This window comes from Podarcis pityusensis (assembly GCF_964106645.2).
Source record: "Podarcis pityusensis genome assembly, chromosome: 8".
NCBI lineage: Eukaryota > Metazoa > Chordata > Lepidosauria > Squamata > Lacertidae > Podarcis > Podarcis pityusensis.
The window spans coordinates 21,104,117-21,125,221 of NC_138033.1; the positions used below are offsets into that span (position 1 = coordinate 21,104,117).

The window sequence follows — 21,105 nt, forward strand, 5'->3', positions numbered from 1 at the left end:
AAGCTTTTAGGCTCATTTTTCAGGTGTGCTCCTCTGAAGGGCAGGTATGTCATTTTTTCCCATACAGTTTTAGAAGGTGCATGGGTGGATCTTCTGCGGTGATCAAATGTGGTGGCCACATCCAGCAGCAGAATTCAGGCACAAAGACAGCAGATTTCCCAAGGTTGTTTTCTGGGGTTGTTTTTTTTCACTTTGTGGGTTAACGCCATCATTTGGATATTGCAACCCTGGCAACAAAATGGGTTTCTTTCTTCCTGTTCGTTGCTTTTTTGCAGTATTTATATAGTGCTTGTCACAAGCTTATCAAAGCAGTGGTCAAGTTTGAATGAAAAAATGTGCTCTATGTGGGGTTTCCCTTGTGCTGCCTTGCCTACAAGTTTCAAATGGGAAAAGGAAAGCAAGCTATATCCACACTTAGATTCCACATTATACTCATAGTGGACATGAAACAGAGCTTGGATTTAGCAGACCAGATGAGGACCGAAGTAAAGAATTGAACTGGAATGACACCGAGTGGATCCAAAACAGATTGGGCTGCTTCCAAAGGCTACAGAGGCAAATCAAATCTTGCAGTGACTGCACACTTCTGGCTGGCACTTGTCACATTCCTACCAGAAGCAAGGCAGTTTCATTTCACCCATGCCCCACCACTGTAGCTTTTTATCACTCCTAGTGGCTCTTGCAATAGCGGCGAGTAGTCCAAGAAATAATCACACCCAAGCAACAAGGAGCAAGGAATCCAACACTCAATAATTGAAGGCAAAACAAGTTTAGCAAAGCATCTCTAGATCGATCCATGTCTCAGGCTGGAGACAGAAGAAGGCAAAAGTCCGCCACAAATATGCATGCTTGGGGGGGGGGGATTGAAGAAGCCAAGCAGCCTTTAGTAAAGGTAAAGGGACCCCTGACCATTAGGTCCAGTTGCGGATGACTCTGGGGTTGCAGCACTCATCTCGCTTTACTGGCCGATGGAGCCGACGTGCAGCTTCTGGGTCATGTGGCCAGCATGACTAAGCCACTTCTGGCAAAACCAGAGCAGCGCATGAAAACGCTGTTTACCTTCCCGCCGGAGGGGTACCTATTTATCTACTTGCACTTTGACATGCTTTTGAACTGCTAGGTGGGCAGGAGCAGGGACCGAGCAACGGGAGCTCACCCCGTCGCGGAGATTCGAACTGCCGACCTTCTGATCGACAAGCCCTAGGCTCTGTGGTTTAGACCACAGCGCCACCCACCACCAGCAGCCTTTAACCTGAAGCAATTGCTATAGATAGCTTATTACAGAGGGCATGATATTTTCTAACTCCAACTCTTACCATTAACAAAGTGCAGAGCAGCGGGAGTTCAAATTTTCATTTCAGGTACCAAAAGAAGTATATCAATACCTAAGAATGATGGAGGAAGGATAGGATATTTTTGTGGTGAGTTTTCTTTGAAGAGAGAGTGTCTCGCCATGCATGCTACTAGCCCAACACAAATCTACACCAATTGTGCTCTTTAAAAAATAAAGCCTCAATCTCTAATCCTAAAGTGTCCCCAATCTTTGGGCACCTGGGGGCAAATCTCATTTGCCCAGGCAACCAGAGGAGTGGCAATTTGTAAGCCTAGGAGTGAACTCTGTCAACTCACAAGTATCAATGCCCTTACTGTTCCAAGTACAGTCATAGTGTAGGATGCAGACAGCTGCTGCCCTGCCCTCTCTCTTCCTTACTGCTAAATAAAATAGGCCATGAGGCCATGCAACCTCATTGGCCCCTGGAAGGAGAAGTCTGAAGATTGCACAGAATGGAACCACCTGGTTGAAGCTAAGCAAGTGAGAGTATCAGAAAGCACCCGGATACCAAAATACACCACTTGGAGCACCTGGCAGAAAGGTGGGGTATAAATGCAGCTAAAACAAACATCGATATAACCTTTGCAAGCAACTCAGAGAGAAAACATGATGGGCATGCAGCTATGACAAGAGAAATTTGATTTAGGAAAAATATGCATACTGCTACCTTCTAAATTCACACCTTTCAGAATTCCACAATGCAGTTCTCCAAGTGTATAAAAATGCAGATATGTGTGCATAAAAGTGCATATATTGGAGAAAATAGCACAAAGAACTGCATTACATTAGGGGAAACAACATACAGAATTGCATTATACAGTGGTACCTCGGGTTACAGATGCTTCAGGTTACAGACTCTGCTAACCCAGAAATAGTACCTCGGGTTAAGAACTTTGTTTCAGGATGAGAACAGAAATTGTGCGGCGGCAGTGGGGGGGAGGCCCCATTAGCTAAAGTGGTACCTCAGGTTAAGAACAGTTTCAGGTTAAGAACGGACCTCCAGAATGAATTAAGTTATTAACCCAAGGTACCACTGTATTAGGGGGATTGCATAGTAAAAAGTGCTGCTGAATTTGTATGACTTCTTTTAAGAAAATATATTCCAAACTTATATGGGTATGTACCAAACTGAATTTAAGATTGTGTTGCGGGGGGGAGAGAGAATAAAGAGAGGCACAGAACCTAAAACTGACAGATTTGCCCATACCTAGTGACAAGTACACCAACAAAATCCCTAAGCATCCAACGAAAGCAGCATGGAAGAACCCAAGGACTGAAGTAAGAAGCTGCCATATACCAGGTCAGACTATTTATCCATCTAGCCTAGCCCACTTTGACAGATGGTAGCTCTCCAAGGTCTGAGGCAGAGGTCTTTCTCTGTCTCGTCACTGGCTACCAGAGCCTTTCTCAAAATTGGAAATACTAGAGTTTGAACATATGACTCTCAACCAGCAAATCATGTGCAGATCTGCCACTGATCTCTTTTCCACCCCCTATAGTGTCCATAGGTCATGTTGCCTTTAAAAATCACTGGAGGTCTAACCATATTTGCCTTTTTCAAATGTTTATAAAATAAGACTTGTCTCCCAACATATAGGACGCGGGTGGTGCTGTGGGTTAAACCACAGAGCCTAGGACTTGCCGATCAGAAGGTTGGCAGATCGAACCCCCGCGACGGGGTGAGCTCCCATAGCTCGGTCCCTGCTCCTGCCAACCTAGCAGTTTGAAAGCACATCAAAGTGCAAGTAGATAAATAGGTACTGCTCTGGCAGGAAGGTAAACGGCATTTCCGTGAGCTGCTCTGGTTCACCAGAAGCAGCTTAGTCATGCTGGCCACATGACCCAGAAGCTGTGTGCTGGCTCCCTCGGCCAGTAAAGCGAGATGAGCGCCGCAACCCCAGAGTCGGTCACGACTGGACCTAATGGTCAGGGGTCCCTTTACCTTTACCTTTACCTTTACCTTTACCTTTATCTTTACCTTTACCTTTACCTTTACCCAACATACATTTTCAAGGGTTGTGGACAAGTTGGTTGATGGCGTCTCTGCAGCTTCTGCTGACCACAGACAGTGGTGGTGAGCAGTTCTATGCTGTTTCTCTAGTGATGGGCAAAGAAAAGTCCACATCATGGACAGTCAAGGTGAACTCAGCGCTTACAAACATTCCCTCTTCTAGATGCCACACAGTCAACTTTGTCTTCAGCCCCTTAGGAGAGGCTTCTTGAAATGCAGAGGGAAAGAGAAGACCCCATCCAGGAGACTAACATTTCCCACTCCCTCCTGTTTTCTGACAATATTACCCCCTGGGAAATCGGCAACCAATTTTCTGCTGTTTTGCTTGGAATTTATCCAGTCTTCCAAAGGAGGTCGCCACTTATCTCATTGGGTCTCACCAGTAAGCGTGGATGGTGGGAAACTGCAGAGAGAACCTTGTGCTCATTCCCACCAACCACACTTCCTGGACTGTCTTGAGAACACAAGGTAATGTAGTGTGGTTTCCAATGCATTTCAGCTGCGAAGAGATTCCCAGTGCATTCCAATGGCCAGCAGGGCAGAGATTGCCTTCCACTGCTCAAAGCAGCAGGGGGTCAGAAAAAAATGGGAAACTCTTGGCTACCTCATATTAAAGGTAAAGGTAAAGGTACCCCTGCCCGTCAGGGCCAGTTGTGACCGACTCTAGGGTTGCGTGCTCATCTCGCTCAAGAGGCCGGGAGCCGGCATTGTCCGAAGACACTTCTGGGTCACGTGGCCAGCGTGACGAAGCTGCATCTGGCAAGCCAGCACCAGCGCCGCACACGGAAACGCCGTTTACCTTCCTGCTAGAAAGCGGTCCCTATTTATCTACTTGCACTTAGGGGTGCTTTCAAACTGCTAGGTGGGCAGGAGCTGGGACCGAACGACGGGAGCTCACCCCGCCGCAGGGATTCGAACCGCCGACTTTTCGATCAGCAAGTCCTAGGCTCTGTGGTTTAACCCACAGCGCCACCCGCGTCCCTACCTCATATTAGCCCCCCACCAACAGCCCCACCACACACAAAAAAGAATTAGAGAAATTTATCCCCCCCCCCCAATGATTTTCAAGGGAGTTTTGTTTCCTCTTAATGGTTGAGAAGGTGTTCTTAACAGAGCTTCTACTTCTCCCACCTTCCTTCTGCAAACAGTTCTTAAGATCCAACCCTGTATTACCAGCTTTCCTATTAGACCATTAGGATTAGATATTAGATTCATATTATCTGCTCTTTGCAGAGTTAATATCAGTTTCAAAATCTGGGACTTTAGTAGGCAACCAGCGTCTACAGAACCCAGGAAGATATTCAGACTTCGGAATTTAAAAAGTGTTTCCTTCCCATCACGCTTCTGTTATGTAACACGGTAATAAATAGCCAAGATGTACAAAATCACAGCTAGCACTTCCACTCGGCATTGTCAGGGCATGCTTTCACTTTTAAGAGCGAGTTGCATTCCAACAGAATGAGTTGGAATTTAGTTTTTTTTTTTTCCCCCACAGTGTCCCCTATAAAAACTGACTTTCCGGGAGGTTCCTGAATTGCAGCACCATCCATAACTTTTTCTGTTTTACACATTTGTCCTAATGCACCCCTACCACCCTCAGAAGAAAAAGATTATGGGCGACACTGACAATGGAGCATCCATTTGAAATAGGGGTGGGGAGCTACTCAGGATTATAATCGGTTATTAATTACACATATTCTACCTTCCTCCAAGAAGCCCAAGGAGAAATAAATAAAGTTAAGAGCCAACCAGATGCCCATGGGGAATGTGATGTGAGTGGAACAGCGCTGTTCACACTTGCTTTACCCAGCAATTCAGAGGCATATTGTCTCCTGCAATAGAGTTAGAAAACTGTTCCTCTCACCATATTATCCTCCTTTCTCCTAGGAAATGAGCAGGACCTAACTGTTGATAGGGCCATTGTATACCTGACCCATACAGAAACAGAGGAGGCTGCTTGAGGTGTGATCTAGTGTGAGGAGAAAGGAGAGCCCATCAGTTGTCTAAAGGAGCTGGCCCTACCATTCAGCAGAGTGAGGAAACAGAAGTGTCTGCTGGAGCAGCATCCAGGATCAGGGATGAACTTTTAATTCTAACCACCCGGAGCAGTTTAGATAGATAAAACTTTATTCACATTAGCCAATGGCCATAGCAACAGTAAAACATTACAGTATACGCAGAAAAGGAAATTTGATATAAGAGCACAATTTAAAGTCCTGAATCAGCAGTCAGTTAGTGGCCCTCATTCTGATTGCCCCTGCTATGAACCCAGAGCAGTTTTCTGAAGCCTTTTGATGGACCAGAACTTAGGCAGTCATGAGCCATTTGACATCACGCAGTCTCTTCTGGCTAAAGGATGTGACACTTGGCATGCAAGGCTTCCAGTTAAGGCTCTCAGGTTTTGTGGAGCAATAAGACACTTGCAGACTTTCTGACCCAGCAGCGCCGTTGCCAGAAGATGACGGTTGTTTTGCCAAACTCGAAGCCACACAAAAGGCAGCTTGTCACTTCGTCAAAGAGTCAGAAAGCAAAATTGCACAACCGTGTTCCAAGTTAATGTTTTCCTAATACTTTAGGGAACATGGATGCCTAAGGAGCATCATCAAGCAAAGTCACTGTTATTCTATGAGGAAAAAAGAAGAAGAAACTGGGGCCCAATCTACTGCCAGCTGAAATCAATTGCAAAACCACCGTTGTTCGGTGCTAGACAGAACGCAGAGACTTTGGATAGAACTTAGCTCTGTGGTAGAGCACATGCAGAAGATTCCCGCTTTAACCCCTGGCATCACCAGGTAGGACTGGAAAAGATTCCATGTCTGGAATGCTGGAGAGCTGCTGCCAGTCCGTGTTGACAATACTGAACTAGATGGTCTGACTTGGCATAAGGCAGCTTCCTATATTTCTATGTTCCTAAGCCTACAATATATTTGAGAATAAATATTCAGCAATTACACTGAATCACAGGCAAACCTCCCTTAGCTGGAATGCACTATGTGCCGTTTCACCTGTGATTCAGTGTACACTGAACCACAAGCAAACCTCCACTTTGATCGGTTAGACCAGGGTTTCCCAAACTCAGGTCGCCAGCTGTTTAGAGAAATAATGGAAACAATAAAGAAACAAGGAGTGGCTACTCACTCAAGGTTGCACAGATTCTTCCATCATGCTACATAGTCACAGTGTTATAAACAGCAAAACACAGCATCCTGTGAAGTTTTCATTATTGTTGTTATTTTTGTTTGCTACCAGTTTCTGGCCCTTAAGGATGTCGAGTTAGGTTCACCATATGTGGAGGAATTTATTTGCTTTAGTATGGATTACATTTTACATCCTTACAACAAATTCTGTGAGGTGGGTTCAGCAAGGGAGGAGGACAGCTGACCCAAGGCCACCCACTTAATTGCTGACTTGGTATTTGAACTTGGGTCTCTCTGGTCCCAGGTCCTCATCAGACACTCTCAGCACTACTACTCCAGCCTTCTGCAAACTGCTGCCCTCCAAATATTTTGGACTACAATTTGCATTAGCAGCACATACCCCGCAAGTGCATAGCTGTTAACTTTCCCTTTTTTTTGTGGGAAATTCCCTTATTCCAGCGCCATTCCCCACTGCTTCCCACTGCTATCCCGGATTGTTAGATATCCTGTAGACTGTCCCCGGGACAGGTGAGGCTGCTGATCCCTTATTTTCAAATCCGAAAATTAACACTTATGCTGCTGATCCCTTATTTCCGAGGCTGCTGATCCCTTATTTTCAAATCTGAAAGTTGACAGCTATGCGCAAGTGTCCCAGAAAAAAACAAGACGTTCTGTTTTTTATTGTGAGAGAATGGCAGCCATTGTGGTTGCTGGGATTCTGCAGCAGAATTTCCCCCCAAAAAAGTGGAAATCACGCGAGATCACAGCAACCAAAATGGCAGCCACGCTCTCACAGTTAAAAGAATGGGAAGATGGTCTCCCATATTTGGGCTTCAAAATGTTGGAGGGTATTGTACAGAACCCCCGGGGCATAGCAGTGATAAAATAACACCCATGCATACAAGAGCACGGTGCAGTTACCTTTTGCAGATAACTGAAACTTTGTGGCACCAAGTATAGCAAAAAAAAAGTGTACTGTCCCCAATTCCATCCTCTCCTGGTGGACCAAGAGAGTCTCCTGGAACACTAGGCCAATGGCAAAACAGCCACCATGTCTTCCATTGCCATGGCAATGATGGGCCTCAGCCAAGCCAGCAGAAGGAACAGCACAGCCATGTTACCATGGCAATGCCAGCCATGTTCCTACAGGAAACTGGAGAGGAGGACAGGAAGTGGGAGGGTGCAAGGCTCGCCTGCAGGTATTTAAAGGCAGGCAAGCCAAGACAGAAGACAACTTCAATATGGCTCCTGGTGGGCTCTGCAGCACAGAGCTCATATGATACAATACACCTAAAGCACTATTATATATCTTTAACAGCCACAGCTTCCCCCAAAGAATCCTGGGAACTGTAGTTAGTTAAAGGTTCCTAGAGTTGTTAGGAGATTCCCAATTTCTCTCACAGAGCTACAGTTCTCAGAATGGTTTAACAACCAGTCCTCTTTCCTGGGGAGCTCTGGAAACTGTAGCTCTGTGAGGGGAATAAAGGCTGACTACTTTTAGCACCCTTAACAAATTACAGTTCCCAGGATTCTGTGTGGGAAGCCATGACTCTTTTAAGCGTATGTTGTGGATGGATGGAGAGAGAGTGAGAGAATGAGAGAGGGAGGGAGGAGAAATGGGTTACTCAACCCCCACCTATCTAGGGCCCGAAACTTAGAAACACAAAGCTGTGACTCAAACCTATTAATGTGTGTAGAGCAATTAATTGTCCCATCTTAAGAATGGGGACATACAGTGGTACCTCGGGTTACATATGCTTCAGGTTACATACGCTTCAGGTTACAGACTCCGCTAGCCCAGAAATAGTACTTCAGGTTAAGAACTTTGCTTCAGGATGAGAACAAAAATCGTGCTCTGGAGGCGCGGCGGCAGCAGGAGGCCCCATTAGCTAAAGTGGTGCTTCAGGTTAAGAACAGTTTCAGGTTAAGTACGGACCTCCGAAACGAATTAAGTACTTAACCTGAGGTACCACTATATTCAGTTCCTTTTGGCGAAACTAAGAAGTTATTTTAAAATGATAACGTTCCCCTGAAGAAGTACAGTTGCAGTTCAGAATTCAGGCATAGAACTCACTGAAAACAACTGACATCAGAACAATTTCATGGACCTTATTACCTCATGACCTGAATGGTTAGCAACTTGCCCTTCAGCTCATGGAATGACAGCAGCACCAATTACACAACTATTGGCTACAAAAAATACAAAAAGGGGGCAGCTCATCCTGGATGCAGGAGTCCTCCACTTATGCTTCATAATATGCATATACCATATTTTTCCGTCTATAAGACACCCCCATGTATAAGACACCCCCTATTTTGGGGGACTCAGATTTAAGAAAATGGGGGGAGATGGCCCTGTGTATAAGATGCCCCCTAACTTTTGATATTATTTTTTAGGGGGGAAAACTAGTCTTATACACAGAAAAATACGGTAGTTGCTATCACTGTGGCTAGTAACCATTGTGATGTTGTTGTTGTTTTGCTATGCTATTATGAAACTGTTACTATGCTATTGTTTTGCTATGTTGTTATGAAATTGACTTTGTTGTGTTTATTTGAAATACATCCCTGTTTCTTTGTTGCAAGCCGCTTTGAGCAAGGATTTTTTTTTTGGCGGGGGGTAGAAAATAGACACAAAAATAAAACAGATAAATGGGTGGATACTTGCTCATGTAAATGTCCCTGGCCAGAGGTCTGCAGCACCCGGCACACACATCATCACAATGGATCAGAAAATCTACAAATACCAATACGGTGGTACCTCAGATTAAGTACTTAATTCGTTCCGGAGGTCCGTACTTAACCTGAAACTGTTCTTAACCTGAAGCACCACTTTAGCTAATGGGGCCTCCTGCCGCTGCCGCGCCGCCGGAGCACAATTTTTGTTCTCATCCTGAAGCAAAGTTCTTAACCTGAAGCACTATTTCTGGGTTAGTGGAGTCTGTAACCTGAAGCGTCTGTAACCTGAAGCGTCTGTAACCTGAAGCGTATGTAACCCGAGGTACCACTGTAACTGTAGAGGCAGGTTGCATTACAAGAAGACCCAATGGGTTTCTTGCTGGATCCAACTCCTTGTGAGGGTTTATACTCAACAAAAGGAACAATTCAATCATTTAAACTATGTAATACAAACTTTTTTTAAAGGCGTCTGTCAGGGGTTCAGGGACAGAGGCACAGGGTAGGCAGGAGATGGAGAGCGATGGGGATGAATCCCAGGACAGCGAGGAAGAGGATGACAATGACTCAAGAGATTCCATGAGTCTTTCCAGCGAATCAGAGGATTCCCAGAAGGGGGCGCCGGTGGTCAGGGCCAGGGGAGCCCCAGGGGGAACGTGTCAGGAACAGGGGGCCAGCAGGGGATCCCAAAGTGGCAGCTGGGCGTCAGGACCAGCCTCCCCGCCAGAGTGCAGCGAAGGGGGTGGAGGTTCCAGTGTATCAGGGGAAGCAGCTCCGGCAGCAGAGAAGGGAGGGAGGTCGGAGCAAGCCACCCTCCCGGAAGGGGAGGGGAGTAGTAAAGGGAGTAGTGTAACTGTCAAAAGGAAGGTTAGAGGTTGGGCGCGCGCGCCAAGTTCAAATGTAGAGGCGCGCGGAAGTACAGGGAGCCCGGAGGAAGAGCCAGGTCCCAAAGCCCGCAGGAGGGGGGGAAGAGCAGTCTGGGGATTCCGCGTCAGGGGAATCCAGGAGGGGCGAAACCCCAGGGGGCAGGAAGACCCTGCGGAAAAGGAAAGAGAGGAAGAGGTGGAGCAGCGCAAGCTTCTTAAACTGGTGCAGGGGAGGGACTGACTCAGAGGGGACTTCAAAGGTCTAAGCGTAACAGACGTGGGGCTGCGCGCCTCGGATGTGAAGCAAACAATGAACTGCAATAAACACTTTTGTATATAAGAAGAGATTGGTGTTGGTCTTTGGTGAGCTGAGACTTGAGGCAGCCCTGACAGCGTCTTTAATGACTCTGGTGCTAACCAATATCAAATGTTTCCCCTGCTGAAGACCCAAATGCTGGCAGCCAGACTGTGACCTTCTACGAAATGTGGTTTTACACTCTGTTACTAAGCATGTGATAAATTTGCCTAGATTAGGGATGGGGGAACTTGGTGTCTAACAACACCTGCAAGGCCAAAACTCCCATCAGGCTCAGCCAGAATGGCCAATGGCAAGGGGTGGCACGACTCACAGTCCAAACCCTGGAGGGTCACATGATCCACATCCCCGGCCTACTCCTTGTTTACCAAGCGTAATGAACACCTTGGCGGAGACAATAGGCTCAGGTGACTTTTCTATGAAGATGCAGGTTAGGACGACAATAAGCCTATATTTGTTTTGTTAAAAGCACCTTTGGGGACATTCGTTTTGCCAGCAGAATACAGTGGTACCTCAGGTTTAGTACTTAATTCGTTCCGGAGGTCCGTTCTTAACCTGAAACTGTTCTTAACCTGAAGCACCACTTTAGCTAATGGGGCCTCCTGCTGCCGCCGCACCGCCAGAGCATGATTTCTGTTCTCATCCTGAAGCAAAGTTCTTAACCTGAAGCACTATTTCTGGGTTAGCGGAGTCTGTAACCTGAAGCGTATGTAACCTGAAGTGTATGTAACCCGAGGTACCACTGTATATCCCCTGTCGTTCACAGTCATGTGAATGGTAAACCCCAACAGGAAATGGTTAACTGATCAGAAAAAAGCAAGCCCCTTTTTCCTCTTATATGGAGTTCTCATTAATCCAGTACAGTATAAGGTAGCACTTTGCTTACATTGCATCTGCCTCTCTGTTATTATGTAATAACTGGGCCAATTACCACCCAACAATCGACTTGCCAGATTGTGCACTCGGGTGCCCTTTTTTTTTTTTTTACCTCCAACCGAGAACAGCCCTCTGCAGTCACTGCTGCAATCACAGCTTTGCAGTTCCCTTGAAACCCAGCAGGGAAAAAGGAAGGTGGGGAGGGGGGGGGATCTCATGCATGGGTAAAGATAGGCAGTCAAGCAGGTACTGCATGAGACTGGTGGATAAAGGTTGCCATCTCCTTCTGCAGGGCTTTTAGGGGACAAGATCCTGCAAATCGGCCCCCGGTGAATGCAAAGCCCGAATGTCTGAATGTTGCTTAGATGTGTCTTGGATAAAATCATATCCAGCAGCTTTGGTGGTGGGCCAATGGGGGGGGGGCGAGACACAGGGGTGCCCAGACAGAGATAGGGCATGAAGCACAAGAGTCAGAAGTCACCACCGGTGCAATACACTGAAGCCAAGGCCGCACATCTGTGCTCAGCAACCCAAATACAACCAGCAGGAGGGAAACACTTCCTCTGTGGTCAGTCATTTGCACTCAACTCATGGGGGGCTGCAGGGAGAGGAGCTTACAGCGCAATCCTACCCATGTCTATTCAGTAGTAAGCCCCAATGCATTCATTCAGTGGGGTTTGCTCCCAGGTAAGCCTTAGCCTTCCCCCGCCAGACTAGCAGCTGCCCACCCTTCCTGACACCAAGAGACACAACCACATAACTCAGAGACCTCCTTCGGACCCACCAGCAAAATAAACGAAGCCTGGCTACACCAAGCAGAGGAGCAGCGCATCCCCAACAAGGCTCCTTGATCAGATAGATCACTGCAGCAGCGGAGGGCAGCAGGCTCCTGGCAACATTTCCCCAACAAGCACAGGGTGAAAGGCACTGCCAGCCTCTCCGCACACAAGCGGTATGCAAGGGGAAAACTGCACATATTTGCAAGTGAAGCTGCATAGGGAGGCCTGGTCACTTTGCAACTTGGTGTGCCTCACTTCTCTGCCTCCTTCTTTCTCCCCTCCCCCCTCCTTTTTTTTTTTTTTTTTTTTTTTTTGCAAGATCATTCGCCCACCTGAGACTTGTTTTTGGCCCTCCTGTGGCCAGCAGACCTCCTCAAACATTCCCTCAACACACACACCCCGCTGCCCTCCCCGGCGCACGCTCCAGCCCCCTATAGACCACCGACATCAACACCACCTTTGCGCAGGCCTTCCTGGGCGCAAGGCGCGGAGAGGGTTAACAGCCGCCGATTGACACCGCAAGAGGTTACTTCAGGCACCCAGGCATCAGCCTTGCAAGAGGAGCCACCTCGCAGGCTCAAACCCACCCAGGGGAGACACACACACACACACACACACACAAACACACACTTGACAACAGTCCCGAAAGGCAGCGAGGAGCGTCCTGTTAAAATAAATAAATATAAAGGAAGAAAAGCAACCTGACACCTCTTCAGAAGCCCAGGCAAAATGGAATCTGCTGCTGCTGCTGCTGCCTCCCTCCACCAGCGAGGAACAGCGGCTGCGGCAGCAACAGCAATAGTCAAAACACACACAACGGCACGAGGGGGCAGCGAGATAAATGGGCGAAACACCATCGCCTTACCTTGGCTGTCTGGCTGCAAGCAGAGCCCGATCCCCTCCACTTTTGCGATTCTCACGATGCTGGCAATTTCCTGAGAGGCTCTGCAGCCTCGCTCTCCCCTCCTGGAGGAAGTGTTCCGCTGAGCTGCCGGGTAGCTTATTTCCTATTCTTTTTAATAACACCTGTTTTAAAAAGAGGTGGCGGTGTGGGGAGAGGGAGGGAGGGAGGATCGGGGATGGGGATTATTATGTCATATTGCTGGGAGAGGAAGGCGCGCGATGTTTTCCTTCTCCGAGGGAGGAAGGGGGAAGGCAGGTCGTCCCCCCCCCCCAACCCTGCCCTGATGGTTTGTAGCTCAGCTTCAAAACAAAATCAATGTGGGAAAGAGAGAGGAGGGGAGGGGGGGAGAGGAGAAAAAGAAGAGGGGGGGGAACCACAACACCCTAGGCAAGCTTAATCATGGGAGATTGTGCAGTTTGTGAGCATGCTCCAGCCGGAACCAATCCTCCTCTGTTATTCTTCGGAATAAAAATAATCCACGCTGGAGAAGAAGGAGAAGAAGCCCACGCGGAAGCTTCTTCCTGCCGCCTCTGGACAGCGAGGAATAAATTCCGCCCGGAGAAGCCGCATCACAATCGGAATTGCTGCTTGTTTTCCTTTGCCTCCTCTGCTTCTAAGAGGCAAAACAGCCGAGCTTCTCCGTCTATCTCCGCGGCGGTGGCTTTTTCATTTTTTTTCTCCTTCCCCCACCCCCCGGCTATCTCTAGGCCTTTTGGAAAGAGGTTTGAACCTTTTAAAGATACAGTACACCGATTAGCCTTTTAAGGGAGGCCGGTGGAGCTGGAGGGTGTCGGGTCTTTTAGTGGAGAGGGAGGGGGCCTGGCTGGCTGGCTGGCCTAAAATACCCAAGCTACTGCCACGCCATTGAGCTCCAGAAGCGGGCACCGTGGGTGGTGAGGGGAGGAGCCGGGGAAGCGAATGCGTTACTTTCTCCTTCTTTTGCAGCCGTCTCGAAGACTTTCCACTCATGTCCTACTTGGAAGTAAGCTCCCTCTGCATTTGATGCAACTTCCTTATTATTATTGAAAACAAAACACCAAACCCTCAGCAGTCGAGCCCTCTGGATATTTATCAATGGAAGTATACTGTACTTCAAAGCAGGAGGAGGCGACGATCCTTCACATCCGCTTACTTGGGAGCAAACCCCGCTCAACTCAATGGGGTTTGGTTCCAAAGTAAGGCATGCACAGGATTGCCCTGGTGGTAGCGGACTTCCTCCAGTGCAAGGCTCAGGCTGCGATCCCTCAGCGTGTCCATTTACAAAACAAAGCCAAAAGGCCGATCCCTACGCCTGATGTCTCGGAAGGAAGCCCCGCTGTATTCAAAGGGTCCAATCCAACTTCATGGCGCAGCCAGGCTGCGCACTGACTGAAGAATAATGTCCACTGAGCAAACTAGTGGGGATTTGCTTCTGCATAAGCGCGCATAGAATTGCGCTTGTATCTCTTTTGGCTTGGCCACAGAATTTTTTCATGCTTTTACACGGATTACGCTTAACTAGGGGGTAAGTTTTCCTGAACACAGTGGAGCTTGCTTGCGAGTAAATATACATAGCCTTGCACTACAAGGCTGAAATCCTATGCACATTTACCTGGTAGTTAAGTTCCGTGGAGTGCGGTGGGGTTTACGATCCGAGTAATCACGCAGAGGATTGCTTCGCAATTGAGTTGTCTTGCAGCAGAGTTCAACCGGGCTTACTCCAAAGTAACCGGACATCGGATTGCCGTTTTACTCCTGAGTGAATTCAGTAGGACTTTGTCTGAGTAGGCATGGCTAGGCTTGCGCTGTTTAAGAACTGTATCACCCAGCTGCTGGTGTTATCCTCAGTCGCCTCCTATTGGTATGCGGCCCTACCACACAATCCTGTATGTGTAACAAGAGCCTATACATGTCCACGCAGAAGTAAATCCTAATGCCTTTAATGGAACTTGCTCTCTGCTAAGTGTGCGTAAAATTGCAGCATTAATCGGCACTCACACGAAAAGAACTATACCCACCGCACATTTAATGCCTAGTTTAGAGAACTACACTTCGGGCACCATTAACAAACTACAGTTCCCAATATCCTTCTTTAAGTATGTGGTGCGTACGCAGTCAAAACCAACACACAGGATTACTTCCATCGTGTCCACACACCCATTTTCATTGTGTGGGGGACAATTAAAATGACCGCTGCAGTCTCCCCACCCACCCACCCACTTGGTTTAGGTTCATTTCTTGTTGCAAACCAACCATCCTACTCAAGGACAACTTACCCTGTCAAAAGGAGGCTGAGGTGCTTTTTGAGGGGATTTCCCCCTTTCTCTTTCCCCCGCTTCTCCAAATTTGGCCACCAGAACCAACATCAGCCGCCACGCCACCCGTCGCGATCCAAACCGATGCGCCAGCTCCGTCCACTTTTTATTGTTAGGATGGTTAGTGGAGCAGCGCGCGCTTTGCGCTCGGATCTCCGCCTCTGTACTGTTCAGCAACCCTAACGACGTCCCGGGAAGAAGCCACGAAGCCCCTGTGCCGCCCGAGGCGCCTTAAGGAACTTGGACGAAGACCTGAGCTGCTCTCTGGGCACGTGCTCCGACGCCTCCCTAGGGCCGCTCCATCTTTCTCTTCCGGCGCCACACGTCGAGCGGCCGAGCCACCACCGGACTGGACTCATCCCACAAACGCCCAATCTTTCTGGGTAGCTGGGTGAGTGTATCCCTCAGTCCCAGGCCTCCCCAGCAATCCTTAGGCTTCGGACCTAGTTTCGAGCCCAAAACTCAGCCCCAGAAGACAGGGAGGGGATGGGCCCCCGGAGCGCGTGCAGAGTGCATCGGCCACGCCAAAGCTTTCTCGGAGCCCTCGAGGAGCACTAAGCGGTGGTTTGGAGACAGTTTTCCAATAGCACCAAAACTCAGCCCTGGAGAGTGACCACATCTAATTGGGGTTGGTGGGCGTCTGCTGAGCCCGTTGACCGCAGCAGGTGGGCGGGAGCTCCATAGAGAACTTGGAGACCTGTTCAGAATCTGTTTTCAAATTCGAGGTAGCTTCCGGGCATGTGCAGAATGCATTATACAGCCGCGGGGAGCGTTTTTCCCAAGGCCCTCTTCATAGGAGTTGAGCCCTGGGTGTCCTCTCTCTTCTTGCTTCCCTCCTCCCTCCCTCCCTACTTGCCCGTCTCTCTCTCTCTCTTTTTTCTTTCAGCAGGACGAAATTATCATATTCCGTGTCTCGCTGCTCCGGCGATCGCCAATTGGCTGCGGGATTGCAACCGGAAATGTCAACAGCCTCTGCTCGGCTGGCTACAGCGGCAGCGCGCCTGAGCTCAGCAAGATCTTGGCACCGACGGCTGCCGTTCCTCCTCTCTCCCCTGGGTTCGCGCGCTCTCGCTCTTGTCCACCCAGTGTCAGGTCACTGTGTCAATCCAGGCGAGAGAACCTTCATCAAAAAGGGGTTTAGGATTGGCCAACGCCTCGGGGAAAAAGGGAAAGTGCAACCAAGGCTCTCCCTAACCATCTCCAGACTCTGGTTGGGAATCTGCTGCTCTGATCGTCCAAGCGAGGAAGGAAGAGAAGAACACAAGGCCTCTGGTCCCCAAGGAAGGAGAGACGTTTCAGTGATAAGATTTCTTACCCGCCCTTTGCTTTGGGTTGCAAGAATATAATCTACAGTGAGAAAACATAGTATGAAATGATGCAACAATATACAGAGGGTTTTATTTTTATTTTTTTGAACTATTAAGCAGTTTATAAATTGTAGGAGTTTTTTATTTAAAAAATACAAAGCAGTTTATAAATCATAGAAATGTGGAGTTGGAAGGGACCCCAGGGGTCATCTAGTCCAGCCCCCCAAAATGTGGGAATCATGGCTAAAGAATTCCTGAAAGATGAGTATCCAACCTCTGTTTAAAAACCTTCAGTGAAGAAGAGTCCACCACCTTTTGATGGAGTTCGTTCCGCTGTCAAAAAGCTCTTTCTCTTAAAATGCAAGGAATTTTAGAATGATTTAAATCATTTTTAAAAAAATAACAACAGAGAAGCATACAAGAATAAAAAGCAAAATCATTCCAAATGGAACAGAAGAAAATAAACTCAGCAATAGAGGCGGGGGGCGGGGTCTCACAAAAGAACATAGCTTAAACTATAGCTCAGTCGGTAGAGCATGAGACTCTTAATCTCAGGGTCATCCATGGCTTCAAGCCTCACACTGGGCAAAAGTATACCTGCATTGCAGGGGGTTGGACTAGATGACCCTCGTGGTCCCTTCCAGCTCTACACTTCTTTGATTCTATGAAACTGTCAAAGGCCAGGGTAAAGTGGTGTGTCTTCAGCATAGGCAGAAGCTATGGAATGAAGGTACCGGATGCATCTCAGTGCAGGAGGGAATTCCACACTTTAGGGGCTGCCACAGAGAAAACCCTTTCATGAGACATTTTGTGGGTGGTAGAATGGCCAAGAGAGGCCCCTTTGCCGATCTTAACACTTGAGAAGGTCCATAGAAATGGAGAGTGACTTTCAGATATTTGTGGTATAACTTGTTTAGTGCCATAGGCATGCGTATGAGCAGGGCAAGTGATTGCCTTCCTGGGTGAACTGTAATTCCCAGGTTCCCAGGTTCCGTTTGGGGCAGGAAGCGATAGGTTTCTTGCATTGGTAGAACCTGAGATATCATAGAATCGTGGAATTGTAGATTTGGAAGGAACCACCCGGGTCATCTAGTCCAACGACCTGCAACGCAGGAATCATTTGCCCAACGTGGGGCTTAAACCCACAACCTTGAGATTCGGAGTCTCATGCCCCATCAACTGAGCTGTGAGACAAAATGTGTAGGCACTGATTGATTGTTTGTGAAAAATCATTGTCTAAAAACCCCCTGAAAGAGCTATCCAGGACTTTAAAATATTTAGAGCAGAGGTCAGGAATAGCCTGGATTTTCTCTTTCCTGCCAGACCAGCTTGCTTTTATCAGATTTCACAAAAACACAAGAATTTAGGCTATGTCAGACTATCTCTACTCAGGGTGAATCTGCAGGATCTTCTGCCTTGCTGCATGAGACCTTTCACTAAAGATCACAGGGCTTCAACCTGGAGGCCTCTGCTACAGAGATGAGGTTTTTATTTCTTTGTTTCCATCTTTTAGGGCAGGAGTGGAGAACCTTTTTTGGCTCAGCAGGCCAGATCCTTATCAGGTCAACTTTCATAGGCCGAATTTGATGGGTGGGTGAGACCACCCACCTGTCAATCTATCACCTGACATCACAATGACACTAGGTGATTGGGAGCTTGGAAGTTCCAGAGTTGGTGAGTTATTACTACCAGTTCTCCAGATCAAACTCAGCTTAGTCAGTACAGCACATCACTCTTAATATCAGGGTCGTGGGTTTGAGCCCCATGTTGGGCAAAAGAGGGGGTTGGACATTGCAGGGGCATTGCAGGGGGTTGGACTAAATGACCCTCGTGATCCCTTCCAACCCTACAGTTCTATGATTCTATGACCTTTCAATCCCTAAAACCACCCTGAATCTATGGGGTACCATATGGACCATCTTCTGGCATCTTCACATTAAGAATTAAGATGAACTTGAAGGCATTTGGCCAGTGCCTTTTATCTATTTTATGCAACACAAATTTGGCCAGTAGGCACATTTTGAATTTTGAGAGGGGGGCACCAGTCCCAAAATAGCTACCTAATGGTATGGGACGTCATGAAACAAAATTAGAGAGACAGCCATCTCCAACAACCTGATGCTTACCACAGCAGCTAGGTCCTGCTGGCCCTGATTGTGGAGATCACACAACATTTATTGCAGAGAGAAAGAGAGAGAGACCATTGCTGTCTAATAGCAACGGGCAGCATTCCTTAGTACCAGAAAAAATATACAAGGTGGCCACATCATGCAGCGTTTGCGTGACGTCACAGGTACGCAGCGCACCGTTGCTGCCAAATATTTGGCCCAAGGCGGTGCCTCCGATGCAGAGGACTGCACGACAAAGATTTTTCCTGAACACTCTGTACTATTCAGCATCAGGGTTAGGCCCCAGTGTGCTTAAATCCCTGACAGCCTCACTATCTAGAAAGCTGAAATTTGGTACACTATATGGACTTTCAGTTTCTCTCAGTTCAGTGGCGGAGCTTCATGCTCCGGCACCGGGGAGCGGAGAGCAGGTGGGGGCGGGGCTGGCGTGCATCCTGGGGTTGTGGCGCGCCGCCCGCAGGGGCGCCCAGCGGGGGGGACAGCTGCAATGGCCCCCCACCGGGATCGTGCTGCCGGGGGTGGTGTGCTCCGCTCACACTCCTCTTCCCCCGCCAGTGTCTCAGTTTCTCATTTTTTCCACCCTGAGGTTCATATTTCCACATCAGTTTGCAAAGTGTCCTCATGGAAATGCACTAGCATTTTAGTGCAAATTTCTGTATGCAATTTTGCATAAGATACACATTTTTGCAAAGCAATTTCCCCTATATATGACATTTTCTGATACACAATCTCACTTATATATGCATCCCTGTGCACACTTTGCCCCAGATTTGTTTGTTTGTTTGTTTGTTTATTCGTACACATTACTTAGCTGTAGAGCTTCATTCCTAAATTCGGAGAAGTGCAAATTTCGAAGGAGAGCTATGTCTTGGTTTGCGTATCCTTTTGGAAATTGAAGATTTGCGAGAGCCACCTTAAATTGTGAGATGAGTCGCTGCCATCGTTAAGTCCAAGGCACTAAAATGACTGACAAAAGTCTGCAAATGAGACATGGAAGAGTGCCTCTCTCCCTCAAAAGGGCTGAATTAGAAAAGGAACTCAAAATACCGAGTGCACTTTGACATTGCCGAGAAAGATGAAATAGGGTACATGCGTTGCCCCAGTTATTAGCGAAGTCTAGAAGATGAGACATTTAAAAATATCTAGCAACTAAGCCTCTGGACACGACATTTACCTCCTAAGAGAGAGCAGGAGTCCAGCAAAGAACACAGAAAGCTCCCACACGTGTGGGGGGGGTGAGACAGAGACAAGTTCCCTTTCTCCTTTAAGCACTTGAATCACCCTTGAGGGGAATTCCAGCATCAGCTGTCAACATGGCGCTTTGTTTGCAGGGTGGACGTTAAGTTTACTAGGAGTCTAGACTAGCCCAGATGCCAAATAATAATAATAATAATAATAATCACCAAACTGATTCCACTGGATGACTAAAGGAAGCTTGGGTTGTGTGCATGGGTTATTTTTTGGGAGGTGGTATATTACCTGTTGCTCACCAGCCCCCTTGCAATACAGTTGACTGAAAATCAGGGCATCAATCTTCCAAATAAATCAATGAGGAAGCTATTGTGGGTGGGTGGAATGCGACTCACTGGTGACGCTAAATACCCCCATGAGCTGATGGCTGCTGTTTTGAATTCCCGAGAATGCCTGGAATGATGTCTCATCGTGACAAATTATCTTTCCATGGGGTGTTGCGTGTGGGAGAGGGAGAGAGAATGCCATCAGCACAGGTCATCATTTCCCAGCAGAATGTCCCTTGGAATGAAACTATGTTGTGTTTGAGCCGGCCCACCCATGAGGCAACAGGAGGCAACTGCTTCAGGTGGCAGGATCCACAGGGGCAGAAGATATGGCCTTCAAGAAATGCTGTTGCTACTGCAGCAGTGGTGACAACTGTGGTGTGTCATCTGCTCGGCATCTCCCCGTATGCTGCCTCCACAATGGCCCCTTGGCAACTAGGGGGAGCTGCTAGTCTCCTCCCCCCCCCCTTGTTCCCAATGTAAATCTTCATACACACCTTGTTCCTGATGTAGATCTTCACTCAACTCTTCTTTCCTGGTGGTCCACCATTTTGTGGCTCACCTCAGATGCCAGAATGTCTTGGGCCAGCAGAAATACAGTTGAGAACTTCCAGTCCAGCACTAGCTGGAAGTGTGGGGTTTGGTTTTTGGATCCTGTAGTGGACCTGCAATGGGTTATCATTTAACAGAACTAATTGTCTCTCTCCAGTGTGGGTGCCCTATCAGATGGAGGTAGATGAGCCTTTTCTGGGCATGATCCCCTGCCTCAGTGGGACTAGTGGCTTGTCTGTAGCCTCCCTTACATTGATGTACCAAGGACCAATCTGCCCACATCCCATAGGAGCATAGGAAGTTGCCTTATTTTGAGTCAGCCCATTGCTCCATCAAGCTCAGCACTGTTTACGCTGAATGGCAGCAGCCAGTGGCCTGAGGAGAGTTAGGAGGGCCAGACAGAGAAAA

The 21,105-nt window shown here is 47.9% G+C and overlaps 1 protein-coding gene and 1 long non-coding RNA gene across 11 annotated transcripts in view; one reads left to right on the top strand and one right to left on the bottom strand.

Moving 5' to 3' along the window:
* The window catches only part of HIVEP3 (HIVEP zinc finger 3), a 238,290-nt gene extending 224,540 nt beyond the window's left edge, over positions 1-13,750 (bottom strand). For 6 of the 9 annotated variants that reach the window (XM_081015382.1, XM_081015385.1, XM_081015384.1 and 3 more), the window contains exon 1: positions 12,860-12,997. The gene's annotated coding sequence lies outside the window, so the exon portion shown is untranslated. Of the gene's footprint in view, positions 1-12,695; positions 12,723-12,859 lie in introns of those variants that run through there. The other 3 variants (XM_081015378.1, XM_081015380.1, XM_081015379.1) reach the window with 3 other exon arrangements.
* LOC308482403 lies at positions 12,884-16,576 on the top strand. 2 transcript variants are annotated; one of them, XR_013989257.1, is made up of 3 exons: positions 12,884-12,989; positions 13,844-13,880; positions 15,309-16,576. It is a non-coding gene; the product is annotated as an uncharacterized lncRNA (long non-coding RNA). The 2 variants fall into 2 exon arrangements; XR_013989256.1 differs by having other exon boundaries at positions 13,844-16,576.
* The last annotated feature ends 4,529 nt before the right edge of the window (positions 16,577-21,105 follow it).